This window comes from Phoxinus phoxinus, assembly GCF_949152265.1.
Source record: "Phoxinus phoxinus genome assembly, chromosome: 14".
NCBI classification, from domain to species: domain Eukaryota; kingdom Metazoa; phylum Chordata; class Actinopteri; order Cypriniformes; family Leuciscidae; genus Phoxinus; species Phoxinus phoxinus.
The window spans coordinates 15,918,540-15,943,873 of NC_136889.1; the positions used below are offsets into that span (position 1 = coordinate 15,918,540).

A 25,334-nucleotide genomic window follows, 5' to 3' on the forward strand; every position below is an offset into this window, starting at 1 on the left:
AAGATACCACTGAATTCATATCATAGGCGTACAACATTTCACGATTTACAATGCAATAAATTCACCGCACTACTTATATTCATGACAGGTAATAATAATAATATCCATTTTTAGATCGCATAATTACATTACTTTGTTGTAGGCCTAAATTACAACAAAGTAATTTTAAATATTCCACAATTATCGTCCGGACCAAATATTGATCAAAAGAAGCGTTATAGCTGTTAATTTGATATGGTGCTAAATTTAACCTATGATAATTGTGTTTTACAATTCAGTAGCCTACTTTGTTGTAAGATTCGTGCACAGCTAACACATGCAACTTGATTGGGGATTGTCCATGCCTGAAAGACTGACCAAACCAAAAATATTTATAAGTCATTTTTCATTGTCTACACGGGGTGTGTGAGTATTCTGCATGCGTCTAATGACTCAGGAGTTTTTTTTAAATATTTTTTTATTTACTCATGTGAACGTTTGTCTGGACAGTTTTATTCCACAATTTATTCTCCGCTTCCGAACCTGAGAGCTACGATTTCACAGGCAATATCGGATCTTTTCACTAACTTTTATTCACATGACCTTTCTGGGGATTGTAAATGATCTGCCTACACATCTGGTAAAATGGAAATATAATGTTGATACTGTCTAAACTGAGAGGCCATTTTTCAATTTTCACGAGAGAAATGTATCATTTGACAACTATTTTATTCCGTCCCCATCCCCTATCCATTTCTCGTTTTAACAGTTTTAAATTCGGCAGACAACTTTAATCTTTTGGTAATGTTCTGTGCATGGTGGAACTACATACTCGGATAATAATAATATATATTTGTTATTATTATTGTATAATCTAATGCATTCTAAAAGGCAAAACGTTTAATTAAATGTCACAGTTTAAATTAAACATGAGTGAAAATTAGTTTTGATCCTTTGTTTATTCTTAATGCTTGCAACCTTTAATATAATATCAAACATCAATAAACAATGTCATATTTTCCATTTGATAATATAGGCTACTCCTCATAATTAGCCACTGATGCAATCAAAGTGAAAGACTTTCCCCCCCCCTAAAACGTCACATTCTAATAGACCGACCCAAAACCTATAATATAAACATAAATGAACTGATGTAGCTGAGAGATTAATTGTTTACTGCATGTTCAGGTGTACTGAGGCAGCTACTGAAAATAACAGACAAAAATGAGTTACTGTCGTTTCACAATAAGTTTCAGGCACGCATCACAACTTTCATGGTTTATGTGGTTAGCACATGATCCATGCTGAGGAAAAATAATCTATTCCAATACAAATAAAACTTTATGGGTCCAGTAAAACACATTTTTAGGTCACAAAACATTACAGCCTATAGTTCTGGTCAAGTGTTTCATTATTCTCTTTTTATTTCACATTATTTGTCTAAGTTTTTAACTTGGTCACATCTTTCAGTGATTTATATTTAACTTTGCCAGCAACAATAATTCATCTGGCTAAAAGTTATTTCGCACATTTTGTTTGTAGTGTGTTTAAAAACAATTTTGATATGGACAAAGAGGCCCTAAGACCAAACATATTCAATGTGACACTCTCGCAGTAAGAGAAATATATCTCCATTCATGAGATCAACAATATACGGTTTCATAATGTGTGGAAAGATGAGGCATGGGCATGAATCACGCTAACCAGGCCCTGTATCTATTATTATCAACAGTAGCTTGGATTGCTGCCCAACAAATGTGGATTAACATTTGGCAAACACAGCACTGGCACCAAATGCCCTGTCATCCTAATGTAAATTACCTTCCTTAAAATGTTTTTAAAAAATGCCAAGGTCAGTCTAATGTGATTAAGATATTTATCTGAAGAGATATTCCTATTTCCTGTCTGAAACAATTTTCTGATGTTTTTAACTTCTCAATGGTGCATATTGAGAGCAAGGCACTGTTGGAAAGACTAAACATCTCATAACAGAAATCAGACAATCATAACCAACAAAAAATGAACCCATGCTTATCATCTATAGACATAGAACACAAATGAATGTGTTTGCATGCTCCTCAGGACAGCCCTAAATACTGCACTGTTTTTTGGCTGAAGTCCATATCAAGCTCCAAACACCATGGATGCCCCCTGTTTCCCCCCCATGCCCTCTGGGGCAGTACAGAGTAATGTAACACTAGACTGAGATGCTCTATGGGTCGCAATGGCTGCAGTGAAAATAATTCTGGCTGGTTAATCTGCAGGGTGGCAGCACAGCACAGCACAGAGGCTTCTACATCAATTAGGTGAGTAATAGATGTGGAGCTGGCACGGGATCTGGGTGACACCAGAGCTGACGGCTTGCAGAAAAACAAGTGCAGAGTCGAGGCCTGTGTGAGGTCCATTTGGAAGGAGGATGCATGCTTCCACTAAAAGCGGAGTAAATGTGAGGGGGGCAGTGGGTGGAGGCTATCGAAAGTGGGAGTGAGGCATGAACGCGACATTTCAGTTTAATTGCAGGAGCGGGCTTTGACGGTTAAGAGAAAATGAGTGAGGATTAAGTGCAGAGCCACGCTTAAAAGGAGCCATCATTACTTAAAGGGTAAGAACAGGGAAGTGGAAAAACCTTTCACTTCAAGTATAGAAACAATATGATTACTGACTTCAGGCATGATATCTATGTAAAAAAAAAACCTCTTTGAATGAATTATGGCCAATTAAGATCTTTGGATTGCCTACTTGAATACATGCAGTCTGGAAATAGGGAAGACAATAGCTGTTTTCTTCCAAAGTAGAGAATTTAACTTGAATTTAACAAATTTGGAGTATCAGAGCACGCAGAAAAAACGCAATAAAGGCCGTCATGTTATCTTGCGTTCGGATGCCTGGTGTTTGTGAACACACTCATGTGAGACCATTTCTGGGAGGTCATTATACCAACTCATTCAGATGATGGACTTTGGCTCAGGCATTTCAGAATGATCAAACTAACATTTGAGATGCTGTGCGATGAAAGTGGTCTGATGGTTAGTCTAGTTATCCAATCAGATCCAGTGTTGAGGCGTTGACGTTTTTAAAAGTTTCCATCCAGGTTTTTTATGCGATATCCCAAAATGCGAATACAAATAGGTGGATGAAACATAGCTATAGGTAGAAAATCAAAGACACCAGAAGTTAGCAGATCTCAATGTGCAGTTAGAACGTGAAAGGACTGAAGGAGTCTCAAAAACAGTGATGAAATCTCATCAGGAACTCATGTACCTTCTTTGGGGGGGGGGGGGGGGGGGGGGTTCTGAGTGAGTTCACGTAGTGTAACAGCGCAGCACTTCTGGGTTGTGCGTCAGAACGTAGGCTCACTATTGGCCGACGCTGGTCATACAGTGTGATGCTGGCCAATAGTGAGCCGACTTTCTGACCCACAACCCAGAAGTGCTGCGCTGTTACACTACGTGAACTCACTCAGGCCCACACAGAAAAAAACTCAAGCTCTCAAATTTCATCAAAAATATCTTACTTTAAAAAGTCTTACAGGGTTGGAACAACATGAGGGTGAGTAATTACTGACAGAATTTACATTTTTGGTTGAACTAACCCTATAATAAAGTATCACAAAAGTGGACCATATCTCATGCACTATATTTATGTGAATTAATTCATTTGTATTTTGGGTAAAATCTTTTTAATGAATTAGAGGATTCAGTTCATAAAATGATCTGAATGATTCGTTCATGAATCATGTTCAAATTACTGACTTGCAGCGTTTTTCAAGTTCAAAGCGGGAAGATTATCAGTGTTGCCGATTTCATAAGAAAATGTGACAAATTTAAGTTAATTTTTAAATTTGTATGAATTCCTATGATTTGATTCACACAAAAATGTATAATTTATAAAAAATAAAAAGCATAAAGGTCCACCCCAACCCCACCGTCAGTGGGGCACACGAATGAAAAATTAAATCTAATTCGCCAAAGCAAATAGTGTATACAAAAATTATATGAAGGATTATAAAATATGTTTCAAGTAGTTTAAGCCATTGCCAATTAATAATAATTAAAAATATACTGGATGTTTTTGGAATTCCATGTATTTATGATACTATTAACACGCAGTAAATAAGACTTGAATATATTTTTAAAAAATCAGACCTGGTTTTCATCCAGATGTCAATCATAAATATCCTGCCAATATGGTTGGCACTTGTTTGGAATTAAACGCAAGCACGCACAGCCACCCATCAAGCATCTAGCTGATAGTCCTAGAAAAGAGGGGAGAGGGGACATAGATAACAAGTAGCTCATAGTCAGACACAGCACACTTATCGCCTCTCACTTTCTGACAGACCCCTTTCTAATGCCACAGCCTGGAGAAGTTCTATGGCAGACATGAGAAATAGATCCCTGTCGGAAAAAAGATATCGGGAGGACAAAGTGTGTCAGGTCAGCACCTGAGGAAAGCTGCCATGGCACAAGCCCAGCCTCTGCCACTGAACAGCATTGAGAGCCTCCTGCGGCAGACAGGAGAGAGCGATGACCCATCCCTCTGCCCCTGATGGCCTTATTAAAGACATCCACTACACACATTGACTCACTGTATGTAAATAATTCAGATGTACAGTACGACCGTCAAAACACTAAGTGTATCGTCATAACAGCAACGTGTAAGAGTAATCTGGCATTTCGAATGGGACGTGTGGCAAATCATACGCACAAGTATTCACACTCAAGTCAAGAGCACAAAAATTCCACTATCTCCAGTAACTTAAATATAATAATTTAGAGAAATAACTTTTTTATATAGGCTATATTTTTAAAACAAAATGTATAATAAATATTTGTATGTCCCATTATCAAACTAATATTCAAATTCAACTGACAACTCAATGTGATAATTCACTCATAATTTTATCTTAGTTTGTAATCATACTAAATAATTGTATACTCTTTGTTACAGAATCGACTGAGATCTATCGGTCACGTTAGGCTGCGTCTGCTCATCAGAGCTAATTTGGGTGTGCAGTTAACACTTCCATAAGCAAAGAGAGTAAATGTGGCCCTATTAACGAATGCCTGCTGACAACAGGACAGAAATATTCTTCCCCAGCTGTGAATTCCTCTTCTTTTTCTTCTTTTTTTCATCCAAATGAACATGTCATGCTTCACCTGCGTTACCAACAGCATTGCCAAAAGTAAATGAACACAAACACAAACACAAAAAACGTGCGTTGAGCACAACAGAAGCTCTTATCCTTTGGGCTGCTTAACTCATTATGGTTTAATCTGTGGCACCCAACTGACAACCCTGTAGTAAAATAACTATACAGCTTTTATTCAATACTTGTACTCAAAAGTAGAGAGGAAATTATTTTTGAGTTCTTGTAGAGTAGTGGTTCTCAACCCTATTAGGGCCGTGGACAGTATATAGGGACAAACAATGTTAAACTCAAAAAAAATATATATATATATTTGGATAGGAAAATCAAAAGGGTGGGAATGTGGGAAGGAGAAAAGCACTTCCCATATTTTGTTGTTAGCATCCAATAAAACTAATCTCTGCCACTGCCCTCATCCATGAACAAAGCTATGCAAGGAAAACAGGAAAATATTTAGACTATATTAAAAGACATGAGTATATACTATACACACTACAGTTCAAAAGTTTGGGGCCTCTATGATTTTAATGACACGTTTAATTGATCAATTGTGACTGGTATGACATTTATAATGTTACAACAGATTTCAATTTCAAATAAATGCTGTTCCTTTGAACTTCCTATCCCAGTTTCCACTATATTAAGCAGTACAACTGGTTTCCACTTTAATAACAAGTATCAGAAAGAGATGTTTACTGAGCACCAGATCTACATATCATTTCCTGATAGATCCTAGTCTGTGCTCATCATACAATACATTTGTCAACTGCAACTGCTTAAAATTAGCAGACAGGTTTGACATTTGGCAACATCTGGACAAAAGTTAAATAGTGTATTCTAGCCTTTAGTTTACACTTTGTCTGTAAGTATGCACAAAACAGCACAAAAAAACACCAGCTCCAAAAACAACAACATGATTCTGGAGGCATGGGAAATCTGTAGGCTCTGGGAGAGAGTCCTCTATCAATCACAGGTGAAGAGGAGACTGCAGAGACTGATGTGCAGCACAGAGAGCGAGGAAAAAGAGAAAGCCATCCTTCACCTGTTATAATTAGCCCTGGCCTTTTCACTGGATTAATTAAAACAAGTTTCTTTCCTGATTTAACCACAAGGGATGACCTGCAGGAGCGATATAACTATAGCCGGAGAAGAGATAAAGTACACGGCGATGTCTACGGATCCCGCTCTCTCTATTTTTCTTTCTCCTGATCCGTTGACCCTGGTGATTCAGCTTTAAGGCCTCATTCACAGCTCACTCAAACAGGATCACCCTATCTACTAAAGATTTATGAGATGACCTCTTTATGTCAGAGCGTGTCTGCAGATCTCTCACACACACACACACACACACACACACACACACACTTTCTCCCTTTATTTTCCCCTCTCTCTCTCTCTCTCGCAGGTATTACAGGGTCTTGTTATCTTCCCAGTGGCTTCTGCGTTGCATTAATATGGCTGTGAGTTGCATTCTCCGTGAGAGAGACACTTCTGTAGGGAGAAGGCGGCATAGGAGGATAAGAGGCCTGATGAATATCTTTACCTGAGTGGCTAAAAGCGGAAAGGAGGGCGCGTGGACCTTGAGCAGTGTGAGGGGAGTGTTGGTCTTATGATGGATGGCGAGGAGCCGGGTGTGTCTGGATCAATGCTGTGAGCTCTGCAGTGTGGAACAGGTGAGAGAAAGATGAGAAATGAGCGCTGGGGCCCGGCCTTGCTGTGCGGTTTGCCATTTCAAAGCACACTGATCATTTTCACACCCACACACACACACACGTGCACAAAAACACACAAAATAAACCAACCCATTTGCATCATCCTCAATCTGTCTTCTCCATCCAAGCCGCCTGAGAGCAGCTAACTTGGTTAGCCTTTCCTCACCCCTCTTCTTCATGGCTGTGTGAGGAGAGGCTTGGACTGGACTGATATGTTCATTAGTGGTGAGTGATGCTCCTGGATGGGTCCGGCAGCTGCCCGGCCCTTTGCGACAGCAGAGCGGAGACCGTGTGAACTGAGCAACTGATCTTTCACTGACAGACAGCCGGACAGCCTTTGCTCTCAGATGACAGACTGGAAAAGCGTTCCAGTTCTTCTTTAAAGTACAAAATAAAATGGCACTCTTCCTGATCCCAACGCAATTACTGTATGCCCAAATCATCAAGTCTCCTTTATTTATATAGCGCTTTATATAATACAAATTGTTTCAAAACAGCTTTACAGTGATAAAAAGGAAAATAATGATTAATGATGCAAACATAACTCAATTCTGCAGTAAAGCAGCTCTAAAAAAAGACAATAGTGTCATTATTCAGCTTTAGTCAGTTTGGTGTTGATTTAGTTTGGTTCAAAAACTGTGTGAGGTTCATCAATTATTAAATTAGTCCAATTCAACTATAAAGCAGCTCTTCAGAAAATAGTTATCATCCATCCAGCTGTTCTCATCCAATAGTGTTATAGTGCAGTCAAGTCAATAATATTGCTGAATATTAAGTTGTTGCTAAATGTAAAAATGTAGCTGCTGGAATAAAACACTGTAGTTTTCAGGTAAATATTTATTAATTATAAATAACTACTCTCATATTAATATAAATAATTTGTTTTGATGCTAAAATCACCACAATTACTCCCATTGACACAAATAAAAATGAGGAAATCAGTCAATTTAACAAATAAATAAACATCTCTTCAGTGCGAGTAGATGATGACATTAAAAAATTTGCATGAATAATTCCAGAACAATATTTTGTTGTTGACCTTTTTAAAGAGGCTTACTATAAATGACTTAACACTTGCAATGTCAAGTGATAGAATTTACATTGTAAGTGACTTGCATCACAGTGGTTTCTTGAAGTTGAACTTGCGATTTAAAATTACATTTAAATACTCAGAATCTTCAATCTTTATTTTACACTTATTTCATAAAAATGTACTGTACTGTGATATAAAAAAAATAGACGTTTTATTTTATTTTCAGATTAACATTCCAGTTTTGTTGTTGGTGTTTTTTTTAATACGAAGTCTCTTATGCTCACCAAGACTGCATAAATTTGATCATATATAGAGTACAATGAATAATATTGTGAAAGATTATTACAATTTAAAATAACTGTTGCAGTCTTCAGTGTCACATGATCCTTCAGAAATCATTCTATGCTGATTTCATGCTTATGCATGTTGAAAACAGTTCTGTCATGACAACTCTCGGAGTGTTTGGTATGGTAATGGATATTACAAGGTTGATATGTTGGCGGAATAGATCTGCTACAGGACTTGCTACTAGCAATCCATACTCGACGACATGCTACTGTGAGCAAGTAAAACATCCTGCTGCAGTACCATACATGAATAACACGTAGCAGATCTTTACAGGTGGAGCTGGGGAAGGTGGAGGGTTTCTGAAAGCGTGCTACAAACTTCAGCAGCAAATGCTGACCAAGTATGTGAAGGTTGAGCTGCGAGCTCATTGGCTACTGATACAGCAGGAACCAATCAGCTGTGCTCTATAAAGAATGATGTGATTGCAAACATATCAGCCTGCACCATCTAGTGTTTCATGACAGAACTTTGTATTTGTGCTGCTTAATATTTTTGTGGAAACCGGGATACACAAGATTCTCTGATGAATAGATAGTATATATTTGAATTTTATTTGAAATTGTAATAATAGAAAATGTGTTTACTGTTACTTTTGATCAAAAATAATGCATCCTTGCCAAATAAAAGTATTAATTTCTTTAAAAAATAAAATAAATACCTTACAAGCAAAAAATATCAGGCACCACCAATGCCAGTACTCTCATAATGGTAATAATTAAGTACTATAATGTTTCAATACATACACCTAAACACATACACAGTCACAAATATAGTGGAAGAGAGTCAGAGAAATCAAACAGCAGAGAGTGATACAGAAAGCCGTCTGTCGGTGAGAAAACATGAGACGAAGAGGGAAAAGAGAAGGGCTTGAGGAAGATGTACGACTCACTGGCCTGCCACATACAGCAGATGTTGTTGCCTATTGAGCTGTTAATTTAACGGGAGTTTATTGAATAGTAATTAGGAGGAGCTCGCTTACCATGATAGAGGAAGAGCCTGCCATGCAAGCTAAACTCGCCTTCACCCTCTCTTCCTCCTCCTCCTCCTCGCTCTCCTTCACCTCGCTTCCATTAGAAAACAAGCAAAGAGTAAATACATAAATATTGAAAAAAGTTTTTGAGGGTTGTTATTCTCATTAAAATATGGTAAGGATATGTCTGCGAGACTGTAGGTGATAATAACCTTCACTTGCGCTATGCAAGATGATCAAAATGCAATAATCCAAGATATTACTCAATGCATTGTGGTTCCCCAGATATAACAAATTTTATTATTCCACAATGTTATTATTTGTGGAGACCTTTTAATGCTCTATTTATCAGGGTGAGAGGGTGCCGAGGAAAATCAATGTTTAATCAGCAGTAAGCTGTTTGCACGGGGCACCGAGTGAAATCCTGTAACCCAGGCACACTCGTGATATAACCATCTCAGAGTCCATAATCAATCAACATCTACAACTCCCCAGAACACAATGCCAAAGTGCATATGATCCCATCAAAGATTACAACAGCCTGCCCACTAAACAAGCATACACCGAACTCTTTCTGTGTGCTAAATGGATAGACTAGCTCCAGTGGATCGGCTCGGGAGGGTGTGTTATAAATCAGAGAAGTGTTACTAACAGTGTTGACTTTCCCTTTCGTCTCCGAGTGTGTGGGGTTCAGACACCTGGTCTCTGTCGTCAGTCTAATATGGACTCTGCCAGAACCATGCGCTCAAATGCCCACAAACATATGCTGCCATTGTGATGGAGATGAGCAGCAGGGATGTCTCCCGCTTTCCTTTCACCACGCAGCCAATGGGAGACCCCCGTGGAGGGTCGTGGGTCAAGTGGGAGGCCATTGTGATTGGTGGGCTCAGGGGAAAGGCCTTGAGGATGTGTGAATTAGGCTCATCAGCGTGAGGTCACGCGTGTTTGAAAGAGTACGTCTGACCCCTCGTGTGTCTTCCAGCCCTGACAGCTTCATCAAGGTTGGGCCTTATGAATAAAAATCAGAAGTCATGAATTTTAACATGCCCACAGGGCCAGGGAAGAATTCTCCTTGGTTAACAAAACTTAAACCCAGTGAACTGTTTTCATTGTCTGTCACACACTCATTTGATTTACACTGAATGAATGGGCATTAAATCAACCATTTTGATTCAAAACCAAGCAGGAAAGGGGTGCATTTTATTTATTTATTTAATAATCTGTTTGACACATTTGTGACAAAAATGATATCGGCAGATAATTTATCGAAAACAACTTAATCCAAAGTGCATTGAAGGCATACTTTTATTTGCCTGTGTGTGCTTGGGAATCAAACCCATGGCCATGGCCTTGGCATCAGTGCCATTATTTCATGTGATATTTCAGTTAAATTTATTTATTTTAGAAAAAGTACTAATACATTTTAAAAGATAATATAATTACATAAATCCTTTACAAAAGCGTGTAAATGCCTTTAAAGACTTTGACATATGTAACATGTTCACTATGTAGCCCTATTATGATTCAACTTATATTTTCTCTTCCTTATTTTTGCTTACTCCAATAATAATTACTACTAATACCCTCATGCTTTTAAAATATAAAGTTTGGGTTCAGTACATCTTTTGTAAAAATTTTAAAAGAAGTCTGTTCATCACTGCTGGATTTAGATTATTTAAAAACCACAGACAAAAACTTTAATATTCTGAAATAATATTACAATTTATAATTAATGTTTACTATTTTAGTCAATTTTAAAATGTAATGCACTCCTATGATGACAAAGCTGAATTTTCAGCATCAATAATCCAGTCTTCAGTGTCACATGATCCATCAGAAATCATTCTAATATGATGATTTGGTGGTCATTTCTTATTATCAATGTTATCTTAATTATATCAACAGTTTTGCTGCTTAATATTTTTTTGTGGAAACCAATCTTTTTTTTCAATATTCTTTGATGAATAGGAAATTCATAGTAAATGTTTCTGCACGACAACATGACATTTTTAGGACAAATGCCTACACAACAACAATGCAATATTTTAAAACTTCCAACAACGTGACAGAAAACACAAGTGGTACCGAACGAGAGAGATGGAAACATTAAAAAAAAAAATTGCCACATAACAGTCAAAACTCTTAAGCAGGCTGTTCCAGGCTAAACATTGATTTTAAATAAAACACTGGATGTCTGCAGGTACTTGGAGCACATTTCAAAATGTCACATTTCTGGCCTGTCGAGCTCCCGCTGGCTTTAAGCTGTTTAGTTGCTCCACACCACGAGAGCAGAGGAGAAAACGGCCTGCGTTAATACCACATCAGTCTCTCATTGATTTCGTGTTAGTTGCTCGGACCACCTTTTCTTCTTGAATCAATTTGAAAATAAAAGAAAACCAGAGGCAAAAATAACCACACAAGGTTGCAACCTTTGATCCCAGCATAATTGAAAGAAAAGGTCAAAGCTTATCACCGCAATGCATAATAAACGTTTCAACGATTTCTCATTGTCAAAAAGATTCATTCAAAATTATATATATGCATTCAAAAGATATCATATAACAAAGTGAGCAGACCAGTGCTGAGGGGGAAACTGAAAGTAGCAACGCTATTAACTATTTTTCCAGTAATTACCTACTTTTCGCAAACATTTGCGATATAGTGCAAACAAACACCATCACGACACCTAAGGAATAATCAAACGCGCTGACCTAAATGGCTCTTCGTAGCGTTACAAAGTCTGATTCAATCAAGTGAATCAGTTCATCATAGACAGTCCTGTCCCTCTCACAAGCAGTCAAATGGTTCATCCTAAACCAGGGTCCTGATCCTGGAGGGCCACTGTCCTGCAAAGTTTAGCTCCAACCCCAATTAAACACACCTGAACCAGCTAATCAAGGTCTTACTAGGCATAACTTCCAGACAGGTGTGTTGAGGCAAGCTGAACTTTGCAGGAAGGTAGATCTCCACGACCGAGTTTGGACACCCCTTTCGTAAACGGTCCTCTCTTGTTTAGCGTTGGAAAGTTCAGTTCATTCTGGTGAATCGATTAGTTCTGAATGTAATCGATTAGTCATGTAAACTAGGGGTGCCCAAACCGGTTCCCGGAGATCTACCTCCCTGCAAAGTTCAGCTCCCACCTTCAACTGAACCAGCTAATTATGCTGCCTTCACATGCCATCCGATATATATTGTAAATACAAATTTCCTAGTTAAAAATTGGACATGAACGCCCTCTCAAGTCGTACACCACAAGAGGCTCTGGGATAATTTTGACAACCAAGTTCCAGAGTTGGGCATACCATAAACTTTAAACACGGCGGATGGGAAAACAATTGCTGTGACTGGTATTCTTTATTAGTTTTTTTCACAACAGCTACATCGCCTTGTCTTGTTGTAGTAGTGCATATTTACACTTATGAATAATAATTTGAAGCGTATTGTAGTAGTAGGCCTATGTTTTATACACTGCGAAAATAGCCTGTATTTGACCCAAATTCCAGAACTGACTAGATAGATAGCAAATGTTTATATGGTTCTCAATGAAAGGGAAGCTAAATATTGGATGTCATAAGATTTACAAATACATAGGCAAGAATAAACCTGGGGTCCTCCATAATTCCTGTTATTTACAACAACAAAGCTCTTAAATGCGACGAGCTCGTAATCACAACTTCAGAAGTGGGAAGTAGAACATGTCCAATAGCACATGAAGGCAGCATTAAGATCCTTAGGAGCACTTAATAATTACAGACATGTAAAGTTAAGGTCTGTTGGATCAGGGTTAGATCTGAACTAGGGGTTGCACAGACTAGTCCACTTTGGCCCTGTCCCAAATGGCACCCTAAACACTTGTGGCCTTCCTATGAGTCCGCACTTTTGTGACATAACGCCACTTTGACTCATCAAAAGTGCACATCGAGGGTGCATATCGACCGCAAAGGGGACACTCGCGAGCGCCTTCTGAAATAAAAAATGACAAATGGAACACCCTACGCCAACGGTCTCACGCAACAGCTATTGTAAGTCCACAAGACTGAAAGTGCATATGAAGTGTGTCATTTACGACAGGCCCTTTAATGCTCTGCCATGACACTTTAAGCTTGACATTGACTAGCCGCTGATCATGTGATTTTGACTCTAACACATGGCCGCATAGCTGAAGTTAACAGGCAGAAAACCTTATGACTGTGCAATATTTTTTTGCTATAACTGATTAGAATAGAAGGGAGCACAAGAAAAGATACGAAAAGATGAGAAATCTTTGAAGTCCACTTTAACGATCCGTTTTCAACAGTTAAAAGAAGAAATAAATGAATACTCCGAAAGCTCCACAATTATGTTTCTTTTTACGATCTGGATACTCAATATTGAGTGCACATAGAACATTCAGGAGTACAGAAACTTGCGGTCAATGCCATCCTGTGATTTCATCAATAAAATAGCTAAGAAACTGTACATTTCTAGCATATATTTATTTCTGTTTTAAAAATAATTATATCCCATAGCTTTACTATTAGTAGAGAGACACTGCACAGCCAGGAAGGATTAATTTACACACATAATCACTCTCGGCTCGAGGTTCAGGCTTCTCAAGCCAACATTAAAGTTTGTCCACAAACTTTAGCCTTTAGTTGCAAATTGTGCCAAGTTGCAAAGCATTCCGATCTCTTGAGTTTTTATTAATGACGTCATCAGCAATTGCACGAATTACGCAAATCACATAACCAACACATAATAATGTGAGGACGTTCAATCCCTAATCTGAACTCTGCAGGTAGGTAGATCTCCAGGAACAGGATTGGGCACCACTGATGTAAACAAACAGATAACACATTTTTTTTAATTAATTACCATACTTCGCTTTTGTTGTGTAAATTAGCGTTTTTGTTGTATTTAGCAAACATGTGCCTGTTCAAGCAAATGATGCTGCTGACTAAAAATGATCAGACATGATAATAGATATTATATACCCAAATATAATGTTTGTAATTTTTACAGAAAAATACTATAAAAAAATGCTACAGTAAAAACATTATCTTAAATTACCTTATACGGTGGAAAACTGTAAATGGTTTAACATCACATTATATAAAATGTCTATGGTTAATCTCTTTTATGGTTTTTGCAAGTATTAACTATGAATTACCACATAATTTACAGTAAAAAAAACTGTAAAAGGACATTCCCAGAATTCCCTGCGTTACACATCCCATGTGATTACTGATAACAAAATAAGAAGAAACTACATTTTTAACAAATCATTTTATGTACACAAGTGTGTTTTGTGATGAATTTATGACATCAACATCTGCCATTTTTTTACAGTGTGTATATATATATATATATATATATATATATATATATATATATATATATATATATATATATATATATATATATATATATATAAAATATAGTAATATGCATATACATCTACACACTATATTGTGAACACACAGTAAAAATAATCACTGACAAACTAAATGAATCACTCAATCATAAGAACCACTGGTCACACCACTGCCTACTCTACTGCCCTCTAGTGAACACTACAGAGATTAGCATACTGCCCCCAAAGCATAAACCCCAGCACTCCTGAGGGTTAGAAACCTCCTTTAGCATAACTAAATGCACACGATGACTTCATGCATACAATGACTTCCTGCACAAAAACAGTTTCTAAAGAACTTCATATCTGATAAAGGTGACACAGAGACAGATGAACCAGAAAAGCTGCAATGCAGAGAGGCAGATGGGGGAGCAGAGAGCATTAATACGGTACAGTCATTTAGCTCTTAGACACGCACCCGCAGATGGGAACTTGATGAATGAAATTCATCTGAAATGTGACGTTGAGCTGATGTAGTTAAATGTCAGTCGAGTGACTTTTAGCGAGAGTCTTTCCGAGGCGACGAGAGGAGGCCACCCTGGCTCGCGGTCGGCCTTCTTCCTTTTCACAGCTCAACTGCTTGTAATGAATCACTGGCCAACACAATATCCACTCCCCTGAAAGAGCGAGAGAGCCCCTTGAGCTTTAAAGCAGCATCCATCTGCACATAAGTCTCTTCCTGCCACCTCAACTGCAGCAAGTAAAACAAATGCGGTTGGTCATCACTGCCAGTCGTGCTTTAAGGGCCTGACGAGAAACGACTGCATGTCTCTCCCACCCTCCCCCAGCCGCTGGGCATATCTCTATTTCAATCTCTCTGTTCTGTCCCTTCCTCTCTCTCTCTCTCTCTTTGCAGTGGAGCCCAGGCAAGAAATCACTCCCATTCAGCCAAGGACACAAACTCCCATCACACACACACACACACACGCTCTCAATATAAATATCTCTAGCGCTCTGGATAGCTCTGAGATTTATTCTGCTGCCAAGCCAGCAGAAAATTGACTTGTTTCATGGAGGCAGGCTATTGACACACTACCGTTGGGAGAGTTAGGGAGGCAGAGAGAGGGATGGATGGAGAGAGAGAGAGAGAGAGAGAGAGAGAGAGAGAGAGAGAGAGAGAGAGAGAGAGAGAGAGAGAGAGAGAGAGAGAGAGAGAGAATGCACGTGTGAGAAACAGAAAGAGAGAGAGTCATAGAGGATGAAGCGAGCCCCTCCATTACAGGATAATGTAATCAGCAGTGTGGGAAATGGCGATGAGTAAAATGGTACAGCTGACATTTATATAAGAGGATATTGATGGCATAAGCTGAGGAGGCAGACGTCCTCCCCTCTGCTCCTGCGGATTGATAAAGAAGCTCATTTAGCCAGTATATCATTCTTTCCCCAGAAGAGCAGCGAGAACTGCTGGGCCTGGAGCGAGGCGTGAAGGCGGGGGTAGACAGGGAGAGACGGCAGATAAATAGGCTTAGATCTAACCATAACCTTTCCAGGCAACAACAACAAAAAACATGACAAAAACGCACAGTCTTCTTTTTGCCAGTGCTGAGAGGCGAGGCAGATTACATGGGTGATGTACAATGTGGGCCTTATGATCCTCTCTAATCCGGAGTGCTTTAGAGTCAACATGAATCAAAATTGACCCCAACATTTTGAAATGTGTGTTCCAGATTGGCGCATGTTTTGCTTCCAAAGAAATAAAAATTTGTCTTTGTGAACTTTGTTGCAAAAAAATTATAACTTTGCACTTCCTTTCCAAATAGACTACTAGCTATTTACACTACTGGTTAAAAGTTGTTTTAAATGTTTTTAAAAAGAAGTCTCTGATGCTCACCAAGACTGCTTTTTTTATGACAAATACAGTAAAAAATAAATAAATAAATAAATATATATATATAAATATATATATATATATATATTGTGAAATGATTACAATATATTTATACTATTACAATTCAAAAGACCTGTTTTCTATTTTAATATATTTTAAAATATAATTGATTCCTATGCTGAGAAAGCTGAATTTAACTCCAGTCTTCAGTGTCACATGATCCTTCAGAAATCATTATATGCTGATTTGGTGCTAATAAAATATTTGTTCTTATTATCAAATGTTAAAAACACATTTTGCAGCTTAATATTTTTGTTCAGGATTTTTTTATGCATAGAAAGTAAAAAGGAACTATTTATTTGAAATAAAAATATTTTGTAAAATTATCAATTTAATGCATCCTTGCTGAATAAAAGCATTAATTTCTTTAAAAAAAAAATACTTGCCCCAAACTTGACATTGGTATCATGGTTTCCCCAAAAACTATTAAGCAACATTGATTGAGAACCAAATCAGCATATTAGAATGATTTCTGAAGGATCATGTGACACTGATGTTATATTATATTATAATAGAAAACCTTTCTTTCAAATTATAATAATATTTCACAATTACCGTTTTACTGTGTTTTTCTTCAAATAAAAGTGCCATTGGTGAGCAGAAGGGATTTCATTCAAAAACGTAACTTTTTTTTGTAATATTCCAAACATTTGACCGGTAATGTAGGCATTTAATGCCAACTTTTCACCATCTAAAATGTCTACAACATTTTATTCCATTTCAGTCTAAAATATGTCAGCTTATGGAAGTAAAATGGGTTTGCATGTTCAAAAATAGACAAGAGCCGAAGAGCGCACACTTTTTGTATCTCTGGAAATGAGAAAGTGAAAAGAAACAGGGAGCAGGAGAGAAATGAGAGAGAGCAAGCATTTCTCCCTCTGGTCAGGTTTAAAAGAGGAGTGGAGAACAGAGGATGGGCAAAAGATGGTGAGGTGTGCATGAATTTTCGCTTGAATCAGCATTCGCTCAGTCGAGAGAGGAGAAGTGCGGGACTATAATTTAGCCTGGGCACAGCTCAAGGCTCATGTCAACCCTAAACAGACACCCTGGTTGATCATTTGAGAGGCGCTACGCCCAGCAACTTCTCATTAGATATACTAAATCAGTGCAGAATTATAATAGCATGGCACCAGGAACTTTAGAACAGACCAAACCGTAAAGACAGGTGAGGTGGTTCAAATGTACGTTCTTCAGTTTCCCTTTCCTAGATGTGCTTTTGAAATTTCTGAATTTGCTAAACGGCTCAAGCATTCAACCTTCTTGAAGTCGTGTTCCATATCAACCCATGGAAAATGCTGGAGGAGCTCCACAGTATGTGGTCTCAGAACTTTGTGAAAGCATACGGCTGCCTCTGCAATATAGTAATACTAATACCTGCTTTAGTTCTAATTAATGCTGAAGGGACCAATTGATATACACACACACACACACACACACACACAAACACACGTTCAAAAGTTTGGGGTTGGTAAGATTTTTCAATGTTTTTAAAAGAAGTCTGAATTTATTTGACCAAAAATGTAATTAAAACCGTAATATTATGAAATATTTTACATTTAATTCTGATTCAGTACTCAAGAAACATTTCTTATTATTCTCAATATTGGAAAACAAGTGTGCAGCTTAATATCTTTGGGGAAACCATGATACATTTTTCAGGATTCTTATATAAATAGAAAGCTAAAAAAACAGCATTTATTTTAAATAGAAATCTTCTGTAACATTGTAAATTCTTTACTGTCACTTTTGGTTAATTTAATGTATCTTTGCTGAATACAATTAATTTATTTAAAAAACAACACTTTTGAATGGCAGAGTATATAAAAAGGAAATTACAGCTAGATTAGATGTACACAGATCTGTAAACAACAATGTATCTAACAAAAGTATGACAAAATGACACAGAAATGTCTAATTTCACTTTAGTATGGAATCTTACACTCATACCTTATGACATGGGCACCACGAACCATTTTTTTCCCACCAAGGGACAACCAGCGGCGTTATTATCCAGGTATTCTTGGGGTCCTAGGAGAAATAAAACCAAAATACAATTAAGTAATTTTATTCATAAGTGTAAGGCAGAATAGTCTATCAGTATAGCTTTTATTTTTGCAAAACACGTTAGACAAGATGTTCATTGTAAAGCCAATGATTTACAGATCTTGACTGGATTGGTCAAATCAAACACTTTTTAATCCACTTTTTAAAAAAGTCCCTTTGATGCTTCTGAGAGCAATGAAAATTAATGGTTAAGTGATTAAAAATGGTCACTCTATGACAAAGTAAAAACACACTCAGCCCACAAGCTAATGTTGTATCAAATGCACATGCATTCAGGCTACTTCCCCACGGAATACTCCCTTGGAAAAAGCCACCAGGATGGATTCCGGCAATGCACCTTTCAAACGACCTCGGGTTTCCATCAGTGTGGCCAGTGCGTGGCCACAGTGTTGCCACAGAGGCTTGACCTTTAGCTGCCTTTGTTGTAATTCAATAAGAGGCTCAGGGCTGACACCCTAACCCAACACGGGGTGCAACACTACCCCACTACACCTCTAACAGGCGGAACCGCAACTCTCTCATACCTACTCACAGATAACTCAAATTTATTGAAACCCCTTTTCCTCTGTTTGTCTATAGAATTTCCACGGGGCCATGGATGACATTTCACATGAATATAATTAATGGGCACAAGGCTCCATCAATGAGATATTCTGTATTTTCCTTCAAAGGCACAGAAGACGTGTCATTAAGTCTGCATTTGAAGCAGATTCAAAATATAATTTCACCTAAATTTCTATTTTACTAACTAACTAACTAACTATTTTACTTAGTAGGAAAAACAAACAAATAAATGACCAATAGTTCTGAATTTAGAGAAAACGCATATTAGCAGATTAAATAACTACTTATAATTATTTTTAGTCTGCCAATATGTGAATTTTCTCAATTTAAATTAGAAACAATTTACTAAACTATTAGTTAACTACAATAAACTATTAAGAAAAAAACAAGTATTTGTAGGGCTAAAGTGAATTATTTTTAAATTTCAGTTTAAAATGTAACTAAATTGCATAAACACACACAAAATAGATTTAAATAAGGCATATTTTGGCAGATTTATAAGCCTCTTTAACTAGTGAGGACCAGTAAAATGTCCAGACTAGTCTGAGGACACTTGGCCTTTACATATAGCCATACCTGTACAAATACACACACATTTCGTCCCCTTGGAATTATAAGGTTCTATCTGACATTTTTGTCAAAATTGAGTTATTCACATATTCTTATTCTGTGACAACTTATTTACATTATGTGATGTTGTTTTTAAGTTGTGTACATTTTGGATCTTTTTATTTAGAAAATAAAAAGGTTCTTTCTACACAGTCGAATGGAATGCAAAAACTTTAAAGCTCAATATCTCAAAACCAGTCAGAATGCAGATAGAACCTTATAATTCCAAGGGGACGATTTATAATATATACTAAATATGTGTTATTTTAGTGTTTTTTTTAATCCAAAATATTTGCTGTCTGAATTCAATTGGCAAGTTTTTGGAGAGCATTTACCTTTAAAAACAAAGGCACAGCATCAAATTTGTCAAAGGAATTCATCCATGCTCCTCGGTTCGGCACCAGATGTCTTTCTCCTGACATGTGTCATCCAGTCTGTCATAAACCCTTTCCCTGGGTACAATAATTCCTCCATTACTTTCATTTCATTCTGTATTATGATGACCACAGAGTCACACGTCATGTTTTGAGGTCAAAGCTCTTACACTGATGGACTTCAGATATTATGCATCAAACTACAGATCTAGATGGATCACTCACAGCTTAGCTCTGGTATTTTTCATGGTGAATTGTGTCTACTAATGTGCCCCCACAACCTTAATAATTCCCTTGTGTTTCTGGAAAACACAAGAATAATAAAAGAGGTGTTAGTCTCAATACAGATTGTGTTAAAGTAGATTTTCTCAGTTTCTTGGTGTTGGATCAGCTGTTCTGGTGAAGCCTCAGGGTTAGTCCTGACTTATAATGTGGGTGCAAGAACTGTGCCATATTGACCTTGCTGTTGCATTTGGGGGGGTTTCAGCACTGCAAGGTTAATGGCTTACACCAGATCAAACATCCAGATGGGCTAAAAGAAAAAGGCAAACTGACACAGTCTAGACTAAGTCACTGAAACGGATCTCTGTTGCTCTGTTTGCCCAAACAGGAATCGCAACTTCTGTGATTTTGTTCAACTGACCCCTATTAACCTCTGGACACAGAACGGACCTTTCTCACTCTGAGAGGGATCCAGGAAGCTGGGATATTCCTCTCATTCAAGATTTGACCCAAAAATTTAAATTCTGTCATTACTTTAATTACTCACCCTAATGTCGTTTCAAACCTGTAAGCCATTCGTTCATCTTCGGAAACAAAAATAAAGATCTTTTTAATGAAATCTGAGAGCTTTCTGTCACTCCATTGACAGCTTACCCAACTGCCACTATCAAGCCCCAGAAAGGTAGTAAAGACATCATTAAAGTAATCCATGTGACTGGTGATTTAACCTCAATTTTATGTTTTGATAGCACAAAAAAACACAATTTACCACTTTATTTACAAAATAATCATCTCCAATGCATGTTGGAGATTAATATTTTGTAAATAAAGTGGTAAATTATGTTTTTTTGCACAAAATACTCACGTCGCTTCATAAATTTGAGGTTAAACCACTGGAGTCACATGGATTACTTTAATGTCTTTACTACCTTTCTAGGGCTCAAAAAGTGGTAGTTGCATAGCTGTGTCAATGGAGTGACAAAGCTCTCAGATTTCATTAAAAAGATCTTACGGGAATGGGGAAGTCTTACGGGTTTGGAATGACATAAAAATAAATAACGAGATTCAAAATTGTTAGATACCTGCCTGGTTTCACAGCAAAGACGTAAGTCTAGTCCCAGACTAAAATGCATGTTTGAGGTGTTTTCACAGAAAGTAACTTGCACTGACATATCTTAAAATATGTCAGTGCCATCGTTTTGTCTCGAGATGCAAACCAGTAATGTTTTTTTCTAAGGCACGTTTAAAAAAAAAGATCCTTAAACGTCCTGTTGAACTAAGGCCTAATCCTGACTTAATCTAAGTCCTGTCTGTGAAACCGGACCACTAAGTCATAAATATGAGATAAACTGTCAAAATTATGAGAATTCTAAACTGACATGTAAAAATTAAACCATCTCCATTTTTTTGTCAGAATTATGACTTCTTTCCTATAATGTAGACCTTTTCTCAGAATTATGACTTCATATATCAATTTCGACATATGATATCATGATTATTTACCAAAGCATGATTTTGTTTCTTTTGTCGCAGAAATGGGTTTCTATACTTCCAAATCTATTTTTATGAATTTAAAAACACATCACTCCAGGTTATGAATTAACACCGCTTATATTTTTCATTAATATTATTTTAAATTTTTTATAAATGTTTTAATTAAGTTAAACATGTATATAACTGCCTTTCATCTTGTGCACACACATTCAAGGGCCTGTTATTTCCGCCATATATTTTACCATGTCAGATGTTATCACACGAAGGCCCCTGCTGTTCAGCCTTTGAATCAATCACGTTAATACTGTCACGTAACAATTGCCACAGATATCCAGCTTCACTGCTGATCAACACATGGGGGCCATGAGGAGGTTGTCTTACATATGTGTCGCACAACAGGTGCTGGATTTCGCCATCAGCCTGGAGCCTGCAGTCTGCACAAAACAACAGGAGAAGAAAGAGACTGAACGCACGCAATGGATATTAACTTCACTTTTCCTACAATACTATACTTTTTATTGGTGCTGCAAATCTTTGTCTCATAATTTATGACATAAACATCCCAGCACAGTCTAATTAAGAACAAAGAACAAAAACATTGCATTTTCAAAGTACTGAATATAATATGCAATAGGAAGTAGGTCCATTTGTCTTGCATCAGATGAGACGCGTATAATCACAAAGTCATCTATAAAGTGACAATGACTACCATCGCACTTTGAGCTCTATAAATTGTTGTCATGAAATGGATACTGTATGAGCCAGAGGGGAAGCCATGCACAAACATTTTTCTTCGTAAAAATCCTGTCACTCAGTTTTATGAGTTGACCTGCTCGGAGTGAGAGGAGATTAGTAGAGGTCAGAGGTTGCCGTGCAAGATTCTGACACCACCGTTGCATTCTGGACACTTGTTAAGAGCACAGACGTGGGATGCGAGAGAGGCCAAGGAGACGCAAAATAGAAATAACATGTAAGCGGATAGCAAATGACGACTTTGTCCGGTGCCTCTCGCTCGCATTCTTTTACGATCATTTATGGCCGAGGATTTATGCAGAATGCATTATAAATCCAGCGCAAGTTATACGTGTAACATTAATGATTTTTGTTACAGAATAGCTGAGGAATGGGCAGGTCACACCTCAGGCAGGATTATTTGCATTTTCTCCCAAATAAAGCAGAGTTATTTCCCGCTACTGTTTCGCAGTGCTTTTGTCCACATAACAGCAGCATAAACATAACGTCTTTTATGGGGATCTGAATGACACAAGCAGATCCGAATTTAGTGTTGTTATGGCAGCCTCTCACCTCACACAGAACGATGTTGGCAGCAAATGTACTGAAATATTGCCCTTCCTTTGTTTGCCAAGCACTTTGCCATGGATGCGTACCCTCTCGCTCCCTCTCTCTCTCTGTCACTCATAAAAATCATATTTAGATCCTTATTTCTCCTCCTTAGCATATTTATGAGAGGACCTGGTGGGTATTATTCCTCCTTTATGACACGATCCAGAGACAAGGAGTTAAGCTCATCGCCCCAAACCAGCGATCAGCCCAGCACTCTAGCATAACTGTCTCTGGCGTTCTCCATCCATTACCCAGGCTTAGCGAAGGGCCACTGCTGCTCTATTCCAGCATCAACCCTCTCTCTCTTTTCGCATTAACTATTCAGATCAGCTTGACGCACAGGCGCTCATCTCCATACCCCGAGCCATGTTATTATCTCGTCTCTCGTCTTTTTCGCCGCTGCTGATCGGCCCTTCTGCAATAACGGCCGTTGTGAATTATTCAGGCCTAGTTAGGCGCAGAGCTCACCCTGACGCAAAACTCGCATCATGAAGTCCATCCATCTCCACGCTGAAATATAGCTGCCAACAGCCTCTCCAACCCCAGCGTCTTCAATCACACTGTCGCGTCTGTCACACCACCGTAGCCGGCACTTTACTCAACCTCAGACTGGACAAAAGAGCTCCCATCAGGACCCTATACACATATACTGACACACATATGAACACATAGGCCTACTGTGTGTTATTTAGGCTCATTTAGTTTAATCTGTCATTCTTGTAGCTCAAAAAGTATAGCATAGTGCTAGCAACACCAAGGTAATGGGTTCAAATCTCTTGCACAGAAAATGTATGCCTTGAATGCAATGAAAATAGCATCTGCAAAATGCATAATAATGACGTGATCTTGAAATACTGAACATTTAAACTTTACTCATTGCGTTTTATATTATATAGTAGGCTATAAATTACAAAATAGTACATACAATTATTATACTCTTTTACATTAAAAAAATGTAATTTTTTAACAAAATTATACACCTTGTGGGGATATTTTTTGGACCTTATAAAACAGATTATAAATCATATTAAATTAGTTTGTTTTGAAAATGTAAAAATGCAGAAAGTTTGTGAGGTTTAGGGGAAGGTTTGAGGGATAAAATATACAGTTTGTACGGTATAAATCATGGAAAAAACATGGAAATCTGTGTGTGCATGCGTGTGTAAATATATACACACACGAATATATATATATATATATATATTATAATAATTATTAGTGAAATTTACTATACATTTTGAGTGAAAATTGTTTTCAAAGTAAATCCTACACCAATTTTTTTGCATGTGTTTTTCCTTTTTTTTTCAATTATATATATATATATATATATATATATATATATATATATATATATATATATATATATATAATGTGTCTGTTTATGTTGATATGGTGTTTTAAAAATACCTTATTCATCCCCTTAGCTCATAAATGAACAAACAAACACACATATACATAGAGAACAAACAAAAATAACATCCCTCTTTGAGTCATTTTATTAAATTACAGAAGCCTTTGTAAAAGAGCAGCCACCCGGGATAAACAATGTCAAGAACTTCAGCCTTTAGACACAAGTCTATTTCCTGAAAGCTTTAGGGTTATTAGGCACTCATAATGAAGCTAATTAACAGGCTCAATTATTTTGTACGAAAGCTCATCAAAGAAACAATTGAGAGATGGAAACAGGCAAAACTGTTTTCTAAATCAATGAATGTGTCATTAACATCCAGTAAATTAAGTAATTTATCAGACGCTACAAAACAGGGGCAAGTATTTACACTAGATAGTCAGGACACACATGAACACAAATTAATATAACAAGATCTCAAATGACATAAATAAACAACATTAGATATTTTGCGTCTGAGCTGCGTGCTTCCACATAGGAAAGCATAAAAGGTAGACTAATCGCACACACATACACACAGACTTTTGGGAAACTTACCTTTAATTAGTGTTCTTCATGCTATTACTGCTCATGCATGGACATGGTGTCATTCCATTGATCAAAAAACCTACAGAGAAAAAAATGACAGAGAATGCATTTAAAAACAAGCATAAAAAAAAGAAGTACTAAATGTATATATTTGAATCATTATGTCAGGAAAACATCTGAAGCATTTCAAAATTTCGATCTTTCAAAACAACATCACACACACAGTCATGTTGTCTGTCAGTTCATTACAACTGTT

At 37.3% G+C, this 25,334-nt stretch overlaps 1 long non-coding RNA gene across 1 annotated transcript; it reads right to left on the bottom strand.

The window, feature by feature from the left end:
- Nucleotides 1-6,509: 6,509 nt before the first annotated feature.
- Nucleotides 6,510-7,235, bottom strand: LOC307010672. The gene is made up of 3 exons (XR_013800239.1): nucleotides 6,931-7,235; nucleotides 6,708-6,785; nucleotides 6,510-6,619 (listed from the first exon to the last, which is right to left on the bottom strand). It is a non-coding gene; the product is annotated as an uncharacterized lncRNA (long non-coding RNA).
- Between the last annotated feature and the right edge of the window lie 18,099 nt (nucleotides 7,236-25,334).